Source organism: Patella vulgata, chromosome 1, assembly GCF_932274485.2.
Source record: "Patella vulgata chromosome 1, xgPatVulg1.2, whole genome shotgun sequence".
In the NCBI taxonomy this organism is placed as follows: domain Eukaryota; kingdom Metazoa; phylum Mollusca; class Gastropoda; family Patellidae; genus Patella; species Patella vulgata.
In genome coordinates this window covers 31,496,984-31,519,444 of record NC_065879.2, presented here as the reverse complement: position 1 = coordinate 31,519,444, position 22,461 = coordinate 31,496,984, and the positions used below count along the sequence as shown (strand labels likewise).

Genomic DNA, 22,461 nt, shown 5'->3' with positions numbered 1-22,461 from the left:
CCATTTATTCTAAATGGGAAATATTTTTTTTATCTAGATATACTTTAAACACCTTTATTTATTTTTCTCTAATACTTCAAAAAAAAAAGTTCTACAATAATTTAATTTGCAGAAGGATAAAAGTTAATATCGCGAGCTCATTAAGCCGCATCGATGTCATCCCTATCAGTGATTGTAGCGGCTTAGCGAATATTCACTGTTGATCAGTGTGGTATAGTTACTGTCATATTCTACTTCAACATCGCCTTTCTATTTAAACCTTGTTTATTGACTACAATGTCACCTTGAGACTAGATGTCTACTTTGAGTGGTTATAAAATATATTTGTATAGAACTTACTTTCCTTGTCATGTTGAGCCTTTTCACCCTCCCATTCATGCTTAAATGATTTTCTTGTGTATCGTTGTTTCTTTTGATAATATTGTAGGATGTCTATTTTGTAAATATTTCATTTCTTTACCAGTTTTTTTTAATTTACATGATGATGATCTAAATAATATTAACATGCCTGTCTAATTAGTTTTTTTGTTATAAAACTATGTTTCGCTCTTGGGATTGCTTAAGTTTTGTTTGTTTCGGATTTATTGTTGTCGTGCAGAAACTGGGCCCAAAGCGCTATACTCGTCTTGTTGCTGTTGTTGCTATTGTTCTTCTTGTCGGTGACGCGTTTAGAAAAAAATAGACAAATTAAGTTTACCATCTTCTATAACGCTTTCATCGTACTATTATTTGAAGAGGACTTTAGACAGCAGATATCCGAGATAACTTTCGATTAATAATTGTATTTATCATATAATCTGATATTGTTTATTGATATACATATCATACTTATCAAGTATCAACCTAGGTGCTACTGACATGACTTCCTTATTTACTTGTCACCTGTCACATTATATACTGCAAAAAATGCATAGGTGTTTACGAAACTACTTTCTTGGTGATGCGAGAATGGCTAACATAACTTTGTTGTTGATTGCGAATGACCGCGTGTGACTCCCAAATAATGATGCCCACAGATGATAACCATGCTTCAAAAGAGATAAAAAAAAAAAAACTCAACGAAAATATGATAATGATAATGTTTGCTACGAATTTGACCGCCCCGTTAGTTCTGATTACATGACGTCATTTGCTCTACAATTAACTGCTTTAACCATAGAAATATATAAATGTATTTCTATGCCCAATGTCCTACTTGTGATCTCATTTTCTCTCCATTTCACTTCACATAATAATTGTGTCAAAATGTTATACGTAGCGTATCGTGTCATATAAAAAGCTAATCTTAAAGTAAGTAACTTGCACAATACATCATCCGGGTTACATATAATGAAACAGAGACATATACACACGTTATTTAAAGGCGCCACGTCTTTAACTCACTATCATCCAGTCTTCGACATTGCAAACACGACTTATTGGTCAGTTTAAATCAACATTGATGTTGTAATCGTACGTGAAAAGATCGGCTTCTGATATCCAATATTTAAGACAAAATGAAAGTTTTAAAATTGGCATACGAATCGCGTGCCAGATTGCTTTCAAGCGCCATTTGTAATGAAGCGACTCGATGAACGAGGGCTAAACATATCCCACAGGAGATACTACCGTTGCAGACCGGAACAACCAGGGGCCAAAGACTGCTATTTAATTTAGACTCTTGGCGTATTTCACCGAACATTTGGGTCCATTTCTAGCTGGCAAGCAAGAGATTCAGCTCTTTTAAATAAACAGACTAAGCTTCAAATTTATCTTTTATGAAATGAAATGGGGTTTAACGTCCTACTGTTTGGCTTAAAGGGGGCAACGAAGACGGGGATACGCCATACAGGGTGCTATGAAAGGCATTTTGCCAGGACAGTGGCTACATTATACTCTTATTTCGTAATGGTTCTTTTAGGTGCACGCCATCGTGTACACGGGATATCGGGTTTTTGTTCCATCGGAATGACTAGGAGCTGTCCTTGCCCTCCATCATTCAACCCTGCCAAGGAGAGGCCGTGTCTCGAAATGCCGAGGAACGTTCGCAGCCAACACCGGGATCGAACCCTGGACCGATCTCCGGTTAGCGAGCCAGTGTCTTACTCACGGGGCCACCACGGCTAATGCCTGTTCAGAGTGTGGGTTCCCGCAATTATTCCTCAATTGGATTTTAGGGTCCTCTGCATCACTGATAGTCTCAATTAAAATTTTAAGAGTCAAATTGTTTGAAGTTTAATTGTTACCTATCAGTATCATGTGTTTTGTTTTCAGTCTGCGTCTAATCTCGATATTAAACATACTTTCTTTGAGCCTGAAATGTTATCTAAATTATTAATTAGACATTAATTAACTTATCCAGTCCATAATCCACTTTTCGATGCCATCGCTATAACCTGCATTATTTAGCGGACTGGAATACATTTTTTGAAAAATAATTAAAATGGATAATCGAGACTTTGGTTATTTTTATCGTACCGACTTTTGTAATGATGATCGAGTCTAGCCTAAAATTCAAAATCAGAGTGAAGCAATTTAACTGAAATTTCATAGCGAGAACTGCCAGCTCTTTATCTCATCTCCCATAATATCCCTTTAAGATTTGACTATTAATATTTTATGGCAGTATCAATTTAGATTCCATCATATATTTAACAAGAACACACATTTTAAAGAGAAGCCTTTTCACTCTTTCTTAGAAACTAAATTAATATAATTTATTTAAAAAATATCATCCATAAGATTACCATTGACTCACTAATCATTAAAACCACCTCGTGTACTGACCTTCTTATCGTATATTTGTTTTTTGAACGAGAGCCCCAGTATTTGTAAATTGAAAACTAAAATATCTGTGTTTCAGTCGAGGATTTGGGGAATTTGTCGAAATTTTGCATACAACTAAATTTCAACATATAACTTTATAGTTTAATCACGTTAAATATAAAAATATTTTACAAACGTTTAAAATACTTTATAGCTTAATCACGTTAAATCTAAAGATAATTTTACCAAGGTTTTAGTAACTCAAAGGTGCTTAATGTGTCTTTAAGCTTCGTTTCCTAATGTTCCAGTAATAAAGACTAGTAGTTAGAGACTAATAACTAGAACTGCGAAGCAGTAATGACGGGTTTCACCGGTGCCACGTTACCCTTGAACTTATGTCACTTCCTGTACCAATGAAACCGTTAAACAGGTTTCCACATAAGCATTGCACACATGAAATAAAATGGACGCAGAAACAACCAAATCCAGCAATCAATTCATTTGCTACATGTCAGTGATCCTGTCAAAATTACATTACTTCCGGTGATAATGAAAATGTTAAATTGGTTTATGAAATCAGAAATAGCATCATCACATGGTGAAAATTTTATGTAAATCCTATAATAATTGCCACCTTTATAGACCAAAAACCTTGAAAAATGACTTGTAGAAAATCGCCTATTTCTCTGCAACCGTACAAGTTAGAAACCATTTTGAGGTATCTGTATGATCGAATGAGTTCATTCTATTTGTTGATTGGAATCAAATATCATAATTTTAAAAACATTACAAATCTGATTCATTTGAATAAAATATCTGTTTTGAAGGCTAAAAATACAGTTTTTGCCAAAATGACGTTACTTCCGGTGATAATGAAAATCTTAAATTACTTGTATGAAATCGTAAATGGCATTATGTATCACACAGTGAAAATTTCATGAAAATCGAATAATAATTGACACTTTTATTGACAAAAAACCTTAAAAAGTGACCTGTTGAAAATTGCCTATTTCTCCGCAACTGAACAAGTTAGAAACCATTTTGTGATATCTATATGATCGTAAGGGTTCATTGTATTAGTTGATTTGAATCAAATATCAAAATTTTAAACAAATAACAAATATGACTCATTTGAATAAATTACTGGTTTCGAAGGCTATAAATACAATTTTTGCCCAAATTACGTCATTTCCGGTGATATTGAAAATGTTAAATTGGTTTGACCTAGTTAAAATTGACATTACACATCAAATGGTGTCACTTTTATGAAAATCGAATAATAATTGACTCTTTTACAGGCAAACTAGCGTAAAAAGTGACTCATGCAAAATTGCCCATTTCTCGGCAACTGCGCATATTACAAATTAATTTTCACATACATTCTCTCCGTACAGATTATTGCTACGAGTTTATGAAAGTTACGAAGTAATATTTTAAAATATGAAAACGCTGGATGGGTTGTAAATAGCTTAATTTTACACCTTTTTTCACCTTTTAATCGAAATAGCCCGAAAACGGAATCGAAATTAAAAAAACTGGTCCCAACATTTTGTGCGCCTTTAAAGGGCGCACAATTTCAGTTATACCAGATTTGAAAAAAATAATATTTGCTTTCGAAAAATGGTACCTAACTGTCAAAATTGTAGTTTTTTGTCAATTTACGCCACTTCCGGTGCCGACAGATAACACTATTGGTAACAAACAAAATGACAATTGAGACAACGGAGCATATGAACTTTGTTTTATACAAATCGAACAATAAATAATTAATCTAGGACTGAAAAACTGAATTAGCCAATGGGGGCCAAGGAAAATTACCGAAACAAAAATTTTTCACATTTTTGCCCAAGTCAGATGACTCGTTATATTTGTGTAAAACACGATTAAAGAATATTCATAAATAAAAAAGTTTTTTGTAAAAATTTAAATTTTCTAAATTTAGCGCCTAATATCTGCGAAGATTTGCCGAAAATCAAAAATCAAAAGTAGCGTAGCTATGTGCCCCGTCTCCGGCTATGCCAAAATGCATCGAAAGTTAAAATCCAATGATTATTGTTAAAATTACTGCAATATTTCTAAAAACGATAGCTTCGGTGATTTCGGACATTTCGCATTGTCGCAGAACGTTCAAAATAGCTTTATCCTCTAAGTCACACCCACTTTTCCGATAAAACCGAAGAAATCGTAACGATCCGACAATCAGTTGCTGAGATCTACTCAAAACAAAAGAAGAATAATAATAATAAGAACTAGAACTGCGAAGCAGTAATGACGGGTTTCACCGGTGCCACGTTACCCTTGAACTTATGTCACTTCCGGTACCAAAATTACATTACTTCCGGTGATAATGAAAATGTTAAATTGGTTTATGAAATCAGAAATAGCATCATCACATGGTGAAAATTTTATGTAAATCCTATAATAGTTGCCACCTTTATAGACCAAAAACCTTGAAAAATGACTTGTAGAAAATCGCCTATTTCTCTGCAACCGTACAAGTTAGAAACCATTTTGAGGTATCTGTATGATCGAATGAGTTCATTCTATTTGTTGATTGGAATCAAATATCATAATTTTAAAAACATTACAAATCTGATTCATTTGAATAAAATATCTGTTTTGAAGGCTAAAAATACAGTTTTTGCCAAAATGACGTTACTTCCGGTGATAATGAAAATCTTAAATTACTTGTATGAAATCGTAAATGGCATTAGGTATCACACAATGAAAATTTCATGAAAATCGAATAATAATTGACACTTTTATTGACAAAAAACCTTAAAAAGTGACCTGTTGAAAATTGCCTATTTCTCCGCAACTGAACAAGTTAGAAACCATTTTGTGATATCTATATGATCGTAAGGGTTCATTGTATTAGTTCATTTGAATCAAATATCAAAATTTTAAACAAATAACAAATATGACTCATTTGAATAAATTACTGGTTTCGAAGGCTATAAATACAATTTTTGCCCAAATTACGTCATTTCCGATGATATTGAAAATGTTAAATTGGTTTGACCTAGTTAAAATTGACATTACACATCAAATGGTGTCACTTTTATGAAAATCGAATAATAATTGACTCTTTTACAGGCAAACTAGCGTAAAAAGTGACTCATGCAAAATTGCCCATTTCTCGGCAACTGCGCATAGTACAAATTAATTTTCACATACATTCTCTCCGTATAGATTATTGCTACGAGTTTATGAAAGTTACGAAGTAATATTTTAAAATATGAAAACGCTGGATGGGTTGTAAATAGCTTAATTTTACACCTTTTTTCACCTTTTAATCGAAATAGCCCGAAAACGGAATCGAAATTAAAAAAACTGGTTCCAACATTTTGTGCGCCTTTAAAGGGCGCACAATTTCAGTTATACCAGATTTGAAAAAAATAATATTCGATTTCGAAAAATGGTACCTAACTGTCAAAATTGTAGTTTTTTGTCAATTTACGCCACTTCCGGTGCCGACAGATAACACTATTGGTAACAAAAAAAATGACAATTGAGACAACGGAGCATATGAACTTTGTTTTATACAAATCGAACAATAAATAATTAATCTAGGACTGAAAAACTGAATTAGCCAATTGGGGCCAAGGAAAATTACCGAGACAAAAATTTTCACATTTTTGCCCAAGTCAGAGGACTCGTTATATTTGTGTAAAACACGACTAAAAAATATTCATAAATAAAAAAGTTTTTTGTAAAAATTTAAATTTTCTAAATTTAGCGCCTAATATCTGCGAAGATTTGCCGAAAATCAAAAATCAAAAGTAGCGTAGCTATGTGCCCCGTCTCCGGCTATGCCAAAATGCATCGAAAGTTAAAATCCAATGATTATTGTTAAAATTACTGCAATATTTCTAAAAACGATAGCTTCGGTGATTTCGGACATTTCGCATTGTCGCAGAACGTTCAAAATAGCTTTATCCTCTAAGTCACACCCACTTTTTCAGTAAAACTGAAGAAATCGTAACGATCCGACAATCAGTTGCTGAGATCTACTCAAAACAAAAGAATAATAATAATAATAACTAGAACTGCGATGCAGTAATGACGGGTTTCACCGGTGCCACTTTACCCTAAACATGTTACTTCCCGTACCAATGAAACCATTAAACAGGTTTCCACATAAGCATTGCACACATCAAATAAAATGGACGCCGAATCAACAAAATCCAGCAATATCAATTCATTTTATACATTTGTTACATGTAAGTGTACTGTACTTCCGGTGATAATGAAAATGTTCAATTACTTTTATGAAATCAGAAATGACATAGGGCATCACATGGTGAAAATTGTATGTAAATCGAATAACAATTGCCACTTTTATAGACCAAAAACCTTGAAAAGTGACTTGTAGAAAATCGCCTATTTCTCTGCAACCGTACAAGTTAGAAACCATTTTCTGGTATCTGTATGATCGTATGGGTTCAATCTATTTGCTGATTGGAATCAAATATCATAATTTTAAAAACAATACAAATAAGACTCATTTGAAAAAAATATCTGTTTTGAAGGCTAAAAATACAGTTTTTGCCAAAATGACGTTACTTCCGGTGATAATGAAAATGTTAAATTAGTTCTATGAAATCATAAATGACACAAGATATCATATGGTGAAAATTTTATGAAAATCGAATAATAACTGACACTTTTATAGACCAAAAACCTTGAAAAGTGACTTAAGGAAAATCGCCCATTTCTCTGCAACCGTACAAGTTAGAAACCATTTTGTGGTATCTGTATGATCGTATGGGTTCAATCTATTTGATCAATAGAATCAAATATCATAATTTGAAAAAAATAACAAATACGAATCATTTGAATAAAATATTGTTTTTTGAAGGCTAAAATTTAAGTTTTGAGCAAATGACGTCATTTCCGGTGGCAGCGCAAGGGGTAAAATGGTTTGACATAGTCCACTATGGCATTAGGCATCCAATGGCGAAAGAAAATTGAAAATCGAATAATAATTGATTCTTTTACAGCCAAAATTACGTGAAAAGTGACTCATGCAAAATTGCCTATTTCTCGGCAACTGCTTATATTACAAACTAATTTTCACATACATTCTCTTCGTATGGATTATAGCTACAAGTTTATAAAAGTTACGTAAAAATATTTTAAAATCTGAAAAGCCTGAATGAGTTGTAAATAGGTCAATTTTACGCCTTTTTTCACCTCTTAATCCAATTTGCTAGAAAATGAAAAAGAAATTAAAAAAACTGCTTCCGACATTTTTTGCGCCTTTAAAGGACACACTCTTTGAGTCATATAATTTTTCAAAAAAATAATATTTGTTTTCAAAAAATGGTACCTAACTGTCAAAATTGTAGTTTTTGGTAAAATTATGCCACTTCCGGTGCCGACAGATAACACTTTTGGTAATAAAAAAAATGACAATTGAGACAACGAAGCATATGAACTTTGTTTTATACAAATCGAACAATAAATAATTTAGCTAGGACTGAAAAACTGAATTAGCCAATGGAGGCCAAGGAAAATTACTGAGACAAAAAATTTTAACATTTTTGCGCAAGTCAGATGACTCTTTAATTCTGTGCACAACACGAGTAAAAAATATTCATCAATAAAAAAGTTTTTTGTAAAATTTTAAATTTCCGAAATTTGGCGCCTAATATCTTCGAATTTTTGCTGAAAATCAAAAATCGAAAGTAGCGCAGCTATGTGCCCTGTCTCCAGCTATGCCAAAATGTATCGAAAGTTAAAATCCCATGATTATTGTTAAAATTACCGCAATATTTGTAAAAACGATAACTTCGGTGATTTCGGACATTTCGCATTGTCGCAGAACGTTCAAAATAGCTTTATCCTCTAAGTCACACCCACTTTCCCAGTAAAACCGAAGAAATCGTAACGATGCGACAAGTAGTTGCTGAGATCTACTCAAAACAAAAGAAGAATAATAATAATAATAAGAACTAGAACTGCGAAGCAGTAATGACGGGTTTCACCGGTGCCACGTTACCCTTGAACTTATGTAACTTCCGGTATCAATGAAACCGTTAAACAGGTTTCCACATAAGCATTGCACACATGAAATAAAATGGACGCAGAAACAACCAAATCCAGCAATCAATTCATTTTCTACATGTCAGTGATCCTGTCAAAATTACATTACTTCCGGTGATAATGAAAATGTTAAATTGGTTTATGAAATCAGAAATAGCATCATCACATGTTGAAAATTTTATGTAAATCCTATAATAATTGCCACCTTTATAGACCAAAAACCTTGAAAAATGACTTGTAGAAAATCGCCTATTTCTCTGCAACCGTACAAGTTAGAAACCATTTTGAGGTATCTGTATGATCGAATGAGTTCATTCTATTTGTTGATTGGAATCAAATATCATAATTTTAAAAACATTACAAATCTGATTCATTTGAATAAAATATCTGTTTTGAAGGCTAAAAATACAGTTTTTGCCAAAATGACGTTACTTCCGGTGATAATGAAAATCTTAAATTACTTGTATGATATCGTAAATGGCATTATGTATCACACAGTGAAAATTTCATGAAAATCGAATAATAATTGACACTTTTATTGACAAAAAAACCTTAAAAAGTGACCTGTTGAAAATTGCCTATTTCTCCGCAACTGAACAAGTTAGAAACCATTTTGTGATATCTATATGATCGTAAGGGTTCATTGTATTAGTTGATTTGAATCAAATATCAAAATTTTAAACAAATAACAAATATGACTCATTTGAATAAATTACTGGTTTCGAAGGCTATAAATACAATTTTTGCCCAAATTACGTCATTTCCGGTGATATTGAAAATGTTAAATTGGTTTGACCTAGTTAAAATTGACATTACACATCAAATGGTGTCACTTTTATGAAAATCGAATAATAATTGACTCTTTTACAGGCAAACTAGCGTAAAAAGTGACTCATGCAAAATTGCCCATTTCTCGGCAACTGCGCATATTACAAATTAATTTTCACATACATTCTCTCCGTATAGATTATTGCTACGAGTTTATGAAAGTTACGAAGTAATATTTTAAAATATGAAAACGCTGAATGGGTTGTAAATAGCTTAATTTTACACCTTTTTTCACCTTTTAATCGAAATAGCCCGAAAACGGAATCGAAATTAAAAAAAATGGTCCCAACATTTTGTGCGCCTTTAAAGGGCGCACAATTTCAGTTATACCAGATTTGAAAAAAATAATATTTGCTTTCGAAAAATGGTACCTAACTGTCAAAATTGTAGTTTTTTGTCAATTTACGCCACTTCCGGTGCCGACAGATAACACTATTGGTAACAAAAAAAATGACAATTGAGACAACGGGGCATATGAACTTTGTTTTATACAAATCGAACAATAAATAATTAATCTAGGACTGAAAAACTGAATTAGCCAATGGGGGCCAAGGAAAATTACCGAGACAAAAAATTTTCACATTTTTGCCCAAGTCAGAGGACTCGTTATATTTGTGTAAAACACGATTAAAAAATATTCATAAATAAAAAAGTTTTTTGTAAAAATTTAAATTTTCTAAATTTAGCGCCTAATATCTGCGAAGATTTGCCGAAAATCAAAAATCAAAAGTAGCGTAGCTATGTGCCCCGTCTCCGGCTATGCCAAAATGCATCGAAAGTTAAAATCCAATGATTATTGTTAAAATTACTGCAATATTTCTAAAAACGATAGCTTCGGTGATTTCGGACATTTCGCATTGTCGCAGAACGTTCAAAATAGCTTTATCCTCTAAGTCACACCCACTTTTTCGATAAAACCGAAGAAATCGTAACGATCCGACAATCAGTTGCTGAGATCTACTCAAAACAAAAGAAGAATAATAATAATAAGAATAATAATTTTAACAAAAACAATAGTGTTTCACACAAGCTACGCAGTGTGAAACCCTAATAATAATTTTAACAAAAACAATAGTGTTTCACACAAGCTTCGCAGTGTGAAACCCTAACTAGAACTGCGATGCAGTAATGACGAGTTTCACCGGTGCCACTTTACCCTAAACATGTTACTTCCCGTACCAATGAAACCATTAAACAGGTTTCCACATAAGCATTGCACACATCAAATAAAATGGACGCCGAATCAACAAAATCCAGCAATATCAATTCATTTTATACATTTGTTACATGTAAGTGTACTGTACTTCCGGTGATAATGAAAATGTTCAATTACTTTTATGAAATCAGAAATGACATAGGGCATCACATGGTGAAAATTGTATGTAAATCGAATAACAATTGCCACTTTTATAGACCAAAAACCTTGAAAAGTGACTTGTAGAAAATCGCCTATTTCTCTGCAACCGTACAAGTTAGAAACCATTTTCTGGTATCTGTATGATCGTATGGGTTCAATCTATTTGCTGATTGGAATCAAATATCATAATTTTAAAAACAATACAAATAAGACTCATTTGAAAAAAATATCTGTTTTGAAGGCTAAAAATACAGTTTTTGCCAAAATGACGTTACTTCCGGTGATAATGAAAATGTTAAATTAGTTCCATGAAATCATAAATGACACAAGATATCATATGGTGAAAATTTTATGAAAATCGAATAATAACTGACACTTTTATAGACCAAAAACCTTGAAAAGTGACTTAAGGAAAATCGCCCATTTCTCTGCAACCGTACAAGTTAGAAACCATTTTGTGGTATCTGTATGATCGTATGGGTTCAATCTATTTGATCAATAGAATCAAATATCATAATTTGAAAAAAATAACAAATACGAATCATTTGAATAAAATATTGTTTTTTGAAGGCTAAAATTTAAGTTTTGAGCAAATGACGTCATTTCCGGTGGCAGCGCAAGGGGTAAAATGGTTTGACATAGTCCACTATGGCATTAGGCATCCAATGGCGAAAGAAAATTGAAAATCGAATAATAATTGATTCTTTTACAGCCAAAATTACGTGAAAAGTGACTCATGCAAAATTGCCTATTTCTCGGCAACTGCTTATATTACAAACTAATTTTCACATACATTCTCTTCGTATGGATTATAGCTACAAGTTTATAAAAGTTACGTAAAAATATTTTAAAATCTGAAAAGCCTGAATGAGTTGTAAATAGGTCAATTTTACGCCTTTTTTCACCTCTTAATCCAATTTGCTAGAAAATGAAAAAGAAATTAAAAAAACTGCTTCCGACATTTTTTGCGCCTTTAAAGGACACACTCTTTGAGTCATATAATTTTTCAAAAAAATAATATTTGTTTTCAAAAAATGGTACCTAACTGTCAAAATTGTAGTTTTTGGTAAAATTATGCCACTTCCGGTGCCGACAGATAACACTTTTGGTAATAAAAAAAATGACAATTGAGACAACGAAGCATATGAACTTTGTTTTATACAAATCGAACAATAAAAAATTAAGCTAGGACTGAAAAACTGAATTAGCCAATGGAGGCCAAGGAAAATTACTGAGACAAAAAATTTTAACATTTTTGCGCAAGTCAGATGACTCTTTAATTCTGTGCACAACACGAGTAAAAAATATTCATCAATAAAAAAGTTTTTTGTAAAATTTTAAATTTCCGAAATTTGGCGCCTAATATCTTCGAATTTTTGCTGAAAATCAAAAATCGAAAGTAGCGCAGCTATGTGCCCTGTCTCCAGCTATGCCAAAATGTATCGAAAGTTAAAATCCCATGATTATTGTTAAAATTACCGCAATATTTGTAAAAACGATAACTTCGGTGATTTCGGACATTTCGCATTGTCGCAGAACGTTCAAAATAGCTTTATCCTCTAAGTCACACCCACTTTCCCAGTAAAACCGAAGAAATCGTAACGATGCGACAAGTAGTTGCTGAGATCTACTCAAAACAAAAGAAGAATAATAATAATAATAAGAACTAGAACTGCGATGCAGTAATGACGGGTTTCACCGGTGCCACTTTACCCTAAACATGTTACTTCCCGTACCAATGAAACCATTAAACAGGTTTCCACATAAGCATTGCACACATCAAATAAAATGGACGCCGAATCAACAAAATCCAGCAATATCAATTCATTTTATACATTTGTTACATGTAAGTGTACTGTACTTCCGGTGATAATGAAAATGTTCAATTACTTTTATGAAATCAGAAATGACATAGGGCATCACATGGTGAAAATTGTATGTAAATCGAATAACAATTGCCACTTTTATAGACCAAAAACCTTGAAAAGTGACTTGTAGAAAATCGCCTATTTCTCTGCAACCGTACAAGTTAGAAACCATTTTCTGGTATCTGTATGATCGTATGGGTTCAATCTATTTGCTGATTGGAATCAAATATCATAATTTTAAAAACAATACAAATAAGACTCATTTGAAAAAAATATCTGTTTTGAAGGCTAAAAATACAGTTTTTGCCAAAATGACGTTACTTCCGGTGATAATGAAAATGTTAAATTAGTTCTATGAAATCATAAATGACACAAGATATCATATGGTGAAAATTTTATGAAAATCGAATAATAACTGACACTTTTATAGACCAAAAACCTTGAAAAGTGACTTAAGGAAAATCGCCCATTTCTCTGCAACCGTACAAGTTAGAAACCATTTTGTGGTATCTGTATGATCGTATGGGTTCAATCTATTTGATCAATAGAATCAAATATCATAATTTGAAAAAAATAACAAATACGAATCATTTGAATAAAATATTGTTTTTTGAAGGCTAAAATTTAAGTTTTGAGCAAATGACGTCATTTCCGGTGGCAGCGCAAGGGGTAAAATGGTTTGACATAGTCCACTATGGCATTAGGCATCCAATGGCGAAAGAAAATTGAAAATCGAATAATAATTGATTCTTTTACAGCCAAAATTACGTGAAAAGTGACTCATGCAAAATTGCCTATTTCTCGGCAACTGCTTATATTACAAACTAATTTTCACATACATTCTCTTCGTATGGATTATAGCTACAAGTTTATAAAAGTTACGTAAAAATATTTTAAAATCTGAAAAGCCTGAATGAGTTGTAAATAGGTCAATTTTACGCCTTTTTTCACCTCTTAATCCAATTTGCTAGAAAATGAAAAAGAAATTAAAAAAACTGCTTCCGACATTTTTTGCGCCTTTAAAGGACACACTCTTTGAGTCATATAATTTTTCAAAAAAATAATATTTGTTTTCAAAAAATGGTACCTAACTGTCAAAATTGTAGTTTTTGGTAAAATTATGCCACTTCCGGTGCCGACAGATAACACTTTTGGTAATAAAAAAAATGACAATTGAGACAACGAAGCATATGAACTTTGTTTTATACAAATCGAACAATAAAAAATTAAGCTAGGACTGAAAAACTGAATTAGCCAATGGAGGCCAAGGAAAATTACTGAGACAAAAAATTTTAACATTTTTGCGCAAGTCAGATGACTCTTTAATTCTGTGCACAACACGAGTAAAAAATATTCATCAATAAAAAAGTTTTTTGTAAAATTTTAAATTTCCGAAATTTGGCGCCTAATATCTTCGAATTTTTGCTGAAAATCAAAAATCGAAAGTAGCGCAGCTATGTGCCCTGTCTCCAGCTATGCCAAAATGTATCGAAAGTTAAAATCCCATGATTATTGTTAAAATTACCGCAATATTTGTAAAAACGATAACTTCGGTGATTTCGGACATTTCGCATTGTCGCAGAACGTTCAAAATAGCTTTATCCTCTAAGTCACACCCACTTTCCCAGTAAAACCGAAGAAATCGTAACGATGCGACAAGTAGTTGCTGAGATCTACTCAAAACAAAAGAAGAATAATAATAATAATAAGAACTAGAACTGCGAAGCAGTAATGACGGGTTTCACCGGTGCCACGTTACCCTTGAACTTATGTCACTTCCGGTACCAATGAAACCGTTAAACAGGTTTCCACATAAGCATTGCACACATGAAATAAAATGGACACAGAAACAACCAAATCCAGCAACCAATTCATTTGCTACATGTCAGTGATCCTGTCAAAATTACATTACTTCCGGTGATAATGAAAATGTTAAATTGGTTTATGAAATCAGAAATAGCATCATCACATGTTGAAAATTTTATGTAAATCCTATAATAATTGCCACCTTTATAGACCAAAAACCTTGAAAAATGACTTGTAGAAAATCGCCTATTTCTCTGCAACCGTACAAGTTAGAAACCATTTTGAGGTATCTGTATGATCGAATGAGTTCATTCTATTTGTTGATTGGAATCAAATATCATAATTTTAAAAACATTACAAATCTGATTCATTTGAATAAAATATCTGTTTTGAAGGCTAAAAATACAGTTTTTGCCAAAATGACGTTACTTCCGGTGATAATGAAAATCTTAAATTACTTGTATGAAATCGTAAATGGCATTATGTATCACACAGTGAAAATTTCATGAAAATCGAATAATAATTGACACTTTTATTGACAAAAAAACCTTAAAAAGTGACCTGTTGAAAATTGCCTATTTCTCCGCAACTGAACAAGTTAGAAACCATTTTGTGATATCTATATGATCGTAAGGGTTCATTGTATTAGTTGATTTGAATCAAATATCAAAATTTTAAACAAATAACAAATATGACTCATTTGAATAAATTACTGGTTTCGAAGGCTATAAATACAATTTTTGCCCAAATTACGTCATTTCCGGTGATATTGAAAATGTTAAATTGGTTTGACCTAGTTAAAATTGACATTACACATCAAATGGTGTCACTTTTATGAAAATCGAATAATAATTGACTCTTTTACAGGCAAACTAGCGTAAAAAGTGACTCATGCAAAATTGCCCATTTCTCGGCAACTGCGCATATTACAAATTAATTTTCACATACATTCTCTCCGTATAGATTATTGCTACGAGTTTATGAAAGTTACGAAGTAATATTTTAAAATATGAAAACGCTGGATGGGTTGTAAATAGCTTAATTTTACACCTTTTTTCACCTTTTAATCGAAATAGCCCGAAAACGGAATCGAAATTAAAAAACATGGTCCCAACATTTTGTGCGCCTTTAAAAGGCGCACAATTTCAGTTATACCAGATTTGAAAAAAATAATATTTGCTTTCGAAAAATGGTACCTAACTGTCAAAATTGTAGTTTTTTGTCAATTTACGCCACTTCCGGTGCCGACAGATAACACTATTGGTAACAAAAAAAATGACAATTGAGACAACGGGGCATATGAACTTTGTTTTATACAAATCGAACAATAAATAATTAATCTAGGACTGAAAACCTGAATTAGCCAATGGGGGCCAAGGAAAATTACCGAGACAAAAAATTTTCACATTTTTGCCCAAGTCAGAGGACTCGTTATATTTGTGTAAAACACGACTAAAAAATATTCATAAATAAAAAAGTTTTTTGTAAAAATTTAAATTTTCTAAATTTAGCGCCTAATATCTGCGAAGATTTGCCGAAAATCAAAAATCAAAAGTAGCGTAGCTATGTGCCCCGTCTCCGGCTATGCCAAAATGCATCGAAAGTTAAAATCCAATGATTATTGTTAAAATTACTGCAATATTTCTAAAAACGATAGCTTCGGTGATTTCGGACATTTCGCATTGTCGCAGAACGTTCAAAATAGCTTTATCCTCTAAGTCACACCCACTTTTCCGATAAAACCGAAGAAATCGTAACGATCCGACAATCAGTTGCTGAGATCTACTCAAAACAAAAGAAGAACTAGAACTGCGAAGCAGTAATGACGGGTTTCACCGGTGCCACGTTACCCTTGAACTTATGTCACTTCCGGTACCAATGAAACCGTTAAACAGGTTTCCACATAAGCATTGCACACATGAAATAAAATGGACGCAGAAACAACCAAATCCAGCAATCAATTCATTTGCTACATGTCAGTGATCCTGTCAAAATTACATTACTTCCGGTGATAATGAAAATGTTAAATTGGTTTATGAAATCAGAAATAGCATCATCACATGTTGAAAATTTTATGTAAATCCTATAATAATTGCCACCTTTATAGACCAAAAACCTTGAAAAATGACTTGTAGAAAATCGCCTATTTCTCTGCAACCGTACAAGTTAGAAACCATTTTGAGGTATCTGTATGATCGAATGAGTTCATTCTATTTGTTGATTGGAATCAAATATCATAATTTTAAAAACATTACAAATCTGATTCATTTGAATAAAATATCTGTTTTGAAGGCTAAAAATACAGTTTTTGCCAAAATGACGTTACTTCCGGTGATAATGAAAATCTTAAATTACTTGTATGAAATCGTAAATGGCATTATGTATCACACAGTGAAAATTTCATGAAAATCGAATAATAATTGACACTTTTATTGACAAAAAACCTTAAAAAGTGACCTGTTGAAAATTGCCTATTTCTCCGCAACTGAACAAGTTAGAAACCATTTTGTGATATCTATATGATCGTAAGGGTTCATTGAATTAGTTGATTTGAATCAAATATCAAAATTTTAAACAAATAACAAATATGACTCATTTGAATAAATTACTGGTTTCGAAGGCTATAAATACAATTTTTGCCCAAATTACGTCATTTCCGGTGATATTGAAAATGTTAAATTGGTTTGACCTAGTTAAAATTGACATTACACATCAAATGGTGTCACTTTTATGAAAATCGAATAATAATTGACTCTTTTACAGGCAAACTAGCGTAAAAAGTGACTCATGCAAAATTGCCCATTTCTCGGCAACTGCGCATATTAAAAATTAATTTTCACATACATTCTCTCCGTATAGATTATTGCTACGAGTTTATGAAAGTTACGAAGTATTATTTTAAAATATGAAAACGCTGGATGGGTTGTAAATAGCCTAATTTTACACCTTTTTTCACCTTTTAATCGAAATAGCCCGAAAACGGATTCGAAATTAAAAAAACTGGTCCCAACATTTTGTGCGCCTTTAAAGGGCGCACAATTTCAGTTATACCAGATTTGAAAAAAATAATATTTGCTTTCGAAAAATGGTACCTAACTGTCAAAATTGTATTTTTTTGTCAATTTACGCCACTTCCGGTGCCGACAGTTAAAATTATTGGTAACAAAAAAAATGACAATTGAGACAACGGAGTATATGAACTTTGTTTTATACAAATCAAACAAAAAATAATTAATCTAGAACTGAAAAACTGAATTAGCCAATGGGGGCCAAGGAAAATTACCGAGACAAAAAATTTTCACATTTTTGCCCAAGTCAGAGGACTCGTTATATTTGTGTAAAACACGACTAAAAAATATTCATAAATAAAAAAGTTTTTTGTGAAAATTTAAATTTTCTAAATTTAGCGCCTAATATCTGCGAAGATTTGCCGAAAATCAAAAATCAAAAGTAGCGTAGCTATGTGCCCCGTCTCCGGCTATGCCAAAATGCATCGAAAGTTAAAATCCAATGATTATTGTTAAAATTACTGCAATATTTCTAAAAACGATAGCTTCGGTGATTTCGGACATTTCGCATTTTTGCAGAACGTTCAAAATAGCTTTATCCTCTAAGTCACACCCACTTTTCCGATAAAACCGAAGAAATCGTAACGATCCGACAATCAGTTGCTGAGATCTACTCAAAACAAAAGAAGAATAATAATAATAAGAATAATAATTTTAACAAAAACAATAGTGTTTCACACAAGCTTCGCAGTGTGAAACCCTAATAATAATTTTAACAAAAACAATAGTGTTTCACACAAGCTTCGCAGTGTGAAACCCTAACTAGAACTGCGAAGCAGTAATGACGGGTTTCACCGGTGCCACGTTACCCTTGAACTTATGTCACTTCCGGTACCAATGAAACCGTTAAACAGGTTTCCACATAAGCATTGCACACATGAAATAAAATGGACGCAGAAACAACCAAATCCAGCAATCAATTCATTTGCTACATGTCAGTGATCCTGTCAAAATTACATTACTTCCGGTGATAATGAAAATGTTAAATTGGTTTATGAAATCAGAAATAGCATCATCACATGTTGAAAATTTTATGTAAATCCTATAATAATTGCCACCTTTATAGACCAAAAACCTTGAAAAATGACTTGTAGAAAATCGCCTATTTCTCTGCAACCGTACAAGTTAGAAACCATTTTGAGGTATCTGTATGATCGAATGAGTTCATTCTATTTGTTGATTGGAATCAAATATCATAATTTTAAAAACATTACAAATCTGATTCATTTGAATAAAATATCTGTTTTGAAGGCTAAAAATACAGTTTTTGCCAAAATGACGTTACTTCCGGTGATAATGAAAATCTTAAATTACTTGTATGATATCGTAAATGGCATTATGTATCACACAGTGAAAATTTCATGAAAATCGAATAATAATTGACACTTTTTTTGACAAAAAAACCTTAAAAAGTGACCTGTTGAAAATTGCCTATTTCTCCGCAACTGAACAAGTTAGAAACCATTTTGTGATATCTATATGATCGTAAGGGTTCATTGTATTAGTTGATTTGAATCAAATATCAAAATTTTAAACAAATAACAAATATGACTCATTTGAATAAATTACTGGTTTCGAAGGCTATAAATACAATTTTTGCCCAAATTACGTCATTTCCGGTGATATTGAAAATGTTAAATTGGTTTGACCTAGTTAAAATTGACATTACACATCAAATGGTGTCACTTTTATGAAAATCGAATAATAATTGACTCTTTTACAGGCAAACTAGCGTAAAAAGTGACTCATGCAAAATTGCCCATTTCTCGGCAACTGCGCATATTACAAATTAATTTTCACATACATTCTCTCCGTATAGATTATTGCTACGAGTTTATGAAAGTTACGAAGTAATATTTTAAAATATGAAAACGCTGAATGGGTTGTAAATAGCTTAATTTTACACCTTTTTTCACCTTTTAATCGAAATAGCCCGAAAACGGAATCGAAATTAAAAAAAATGGTCCCAACATTTTGTGCGCCTTTAAAGGGCGCACAATTTCAGTTATACCAGATTGGAACAAAATAATATTTGCTTTCGAAAAATGGTACCTAACTGTCAAAATTGTAGTTTTTTGTCAATTTACGCCACTTCCGGTGCCGACAGATAACACTATTGGTAACAAAAAAAATGACAATTGAGACAACGGGGCATATGAACTTTGTTTTATACAAATCGAACAATAAATAATTAATCTAGGACTGAAAAACTGAATTAGCCAATGGGGGCCAAGGAAAATTACCGAGACAAAAAATTTTCACATTTTTGCCCAAGTCAGAGGACTCGTTATATTTGTGTAAAACACGATTAAAAAATATTCATAAATAAAAAAGTTTTTTGTAAAAATTTAAATTTTCTAAATTTAGCGCCTAATATCTGCGAAGATTTGCCGAAAATCAAAAATCAAAAGTAGCGTAGCTATGTGCCCCGTCTCCGGCTATGCCAAAATGCATCGAAAGTTAAAATCCAATGATTATTGTTAAAATTACTGCAATATTTCTAAAAACGATAGCTTCGGTGATTTCGGACATTTCGCATTGTCGCAGAACGTTCAAAATAGCTTTATCCTCTAAGTCACACCCACTTTTCCGATAAAACCGAAGAAATCGTAACGATCCGACAATCAGTTGCTGAGATCTACTCAAAACAAAAGAAGAATAATAATAATAAGAATAATAATTTTAACAAAAACAATAGTGTTTCACACAAGCTACGCAGTGTGAAACCCTAACTAGAACTGCGAAGCAGTAATGACGGGTTTCACCGGTGCCACGTTACCCTTGAACTTATGTCACTTCCGGTACCAATGAAACCGTTAAACAGGTTTCCACATAAGCATTGCACACATGAAATAAAATGGACGCAGAAACAACCAAATCCAGCAATCAATTCATTTGCTACATGTCAGTGATCCTGTCAAAATTACATTACTTCCGGTGATAATGAAAATGTTAAATTGGTTTATGAAATCAGAAATAGCATCATCACATGGTGAAAATTTTATGTAAATCCTATAATAATTGCCACCTTTATAGACCAAAAACCTTAAAAAATGACTTGTAGAAAATCGCCTATTTCTCTGCAACCGTACAAGTTAGAAACCATTTTGAGGTATCTGTATGATCGAAGGAGTTCATTCTATTTGTTGATTGGAATCAAATATCATAATTTTAAAAACATTACAAATCTGATTCATTTGAATAAAATATCTGTTTTGAAGGCTAAAAATACAGTTTTTGCCAAAATGACGTTACTTCCGGTGATAATGAAAATCTGAAATTACTTGTATGAAATCGTAAATGGCATTATGTATCACACAGTGAAAATTTCATGAAAATCGAATAATAATTGAGACTTTTATTGACAAAAAACCTTAAAAAGTGACCTGTTGAAAATTGCTTATTTCTCCGCAACTGAACAAGTTAGAAACCATTTTGTGATATCTATATGATCGTAAGGGGTCATTGTATTAGTTGATTTGAATCAAATATCAAAATTTTAAACAAATAACAAATATGACTCATTTGAATAAATTACTGGTTTCGAAGGCTATAAATACAATTTTTGCCCAAATTACGTCATTTCCGGTGATATTGAAAGGGTTAATTTGGTTTGACCTAGTTAAAATTGACATTACACATCAAATGGTGTCACTTTTATGAAAATCGAATAATAATTGACTCTTTTACAGGCAAACTAGCGTAAAAAGTGACTCATGCAAAATTGCCCATTTCTCGGCAACTGCGCATATTACAAATTAATTTTCACATACATTCTCTCCGTATAGATTATTGCTACGAGTTTATGAAAGTTACGAAGTAATATTTTAAAATATGAAAACGCTGGATGGGTTGTAAATAGCTTAATTTTACACCTTTTTTCACCTTTTAATCGAAATAGCCCGAAAACGGAATCGAAATTAAAAAAACTGGTCCCAACATTTTGTGCGCCTTTAAAGGGCGCACAATTTCAGTTATACCAGATTTGAAAACAATAATATTTGCTTTCGAAAAATGGTACCTAACTGTCAAAATTGTAGTTTTTTGTCAATTTACGCCACTTCCGGTGCCGACAGATAACACTATTGGTAACAAAAAAAATGACAATTGAGACAACGGAGCATATGAACTTTGTTTTATACAAATCGAACAATAAATAATTAATCTAGGACTGAAAAACTGAATTAGCCAATGGGGGCCAAGGAAAATTACCGAGACAAAAATTTTTCACATTTTTGCCCAAGTCAGAGGGCTCGTTATATTTGTGTAAAACACGACTAAAAAATATTCATAAATAAAAAAGTTTTTTGTAAAAATTTAAATTTTCTAAATTTAGCGCCTAATATCTGCGAAGATTTGCCGAAAATCAAAAATCAAAAGTAGCGCAGCTATGTGCCCTGTCTCCAGCTATGCCAAAATGTATCGAAAGTTAAAATCCCATGATTATTGTTAAAATTACCGCAATATTTGTAAAAACGATAACTTCGGTGATTTCGGACATTTCGCATTGTCGCAGAACGTTCAAAATAGCTTTATCCTCTAAGTCACACCCACTTTCCCAGTAAAACCGAAGAAATCGTAACGATGCGACAAGTAGTTGCTGAGATCTACTCAAAACAAAAGAAGAATAATAATAATAATAAGAACTAGAACTGCGAAGCAGTAATGACGGGTTTCACCGGTGCCACGTTACCCTTGAACTTATGTCACTTCCGGTACCAATGAAACCGTTAAACAGGTT

At 32.3% G+C, this 22,461-nt stretch overlaps 1 protein-coding gene across 5 annotated transcripts in view; it reads left to right on the top strand.

The window, feature by feature from the left end:
* Positions 1-22,461, top strand: part of LOC126825409 (uncharacterized) — a 59,251-nt gene that overhangs the window by 9,980 nt on the left and 26,810 nt on the right. The window lies entirely within an intron of this gene.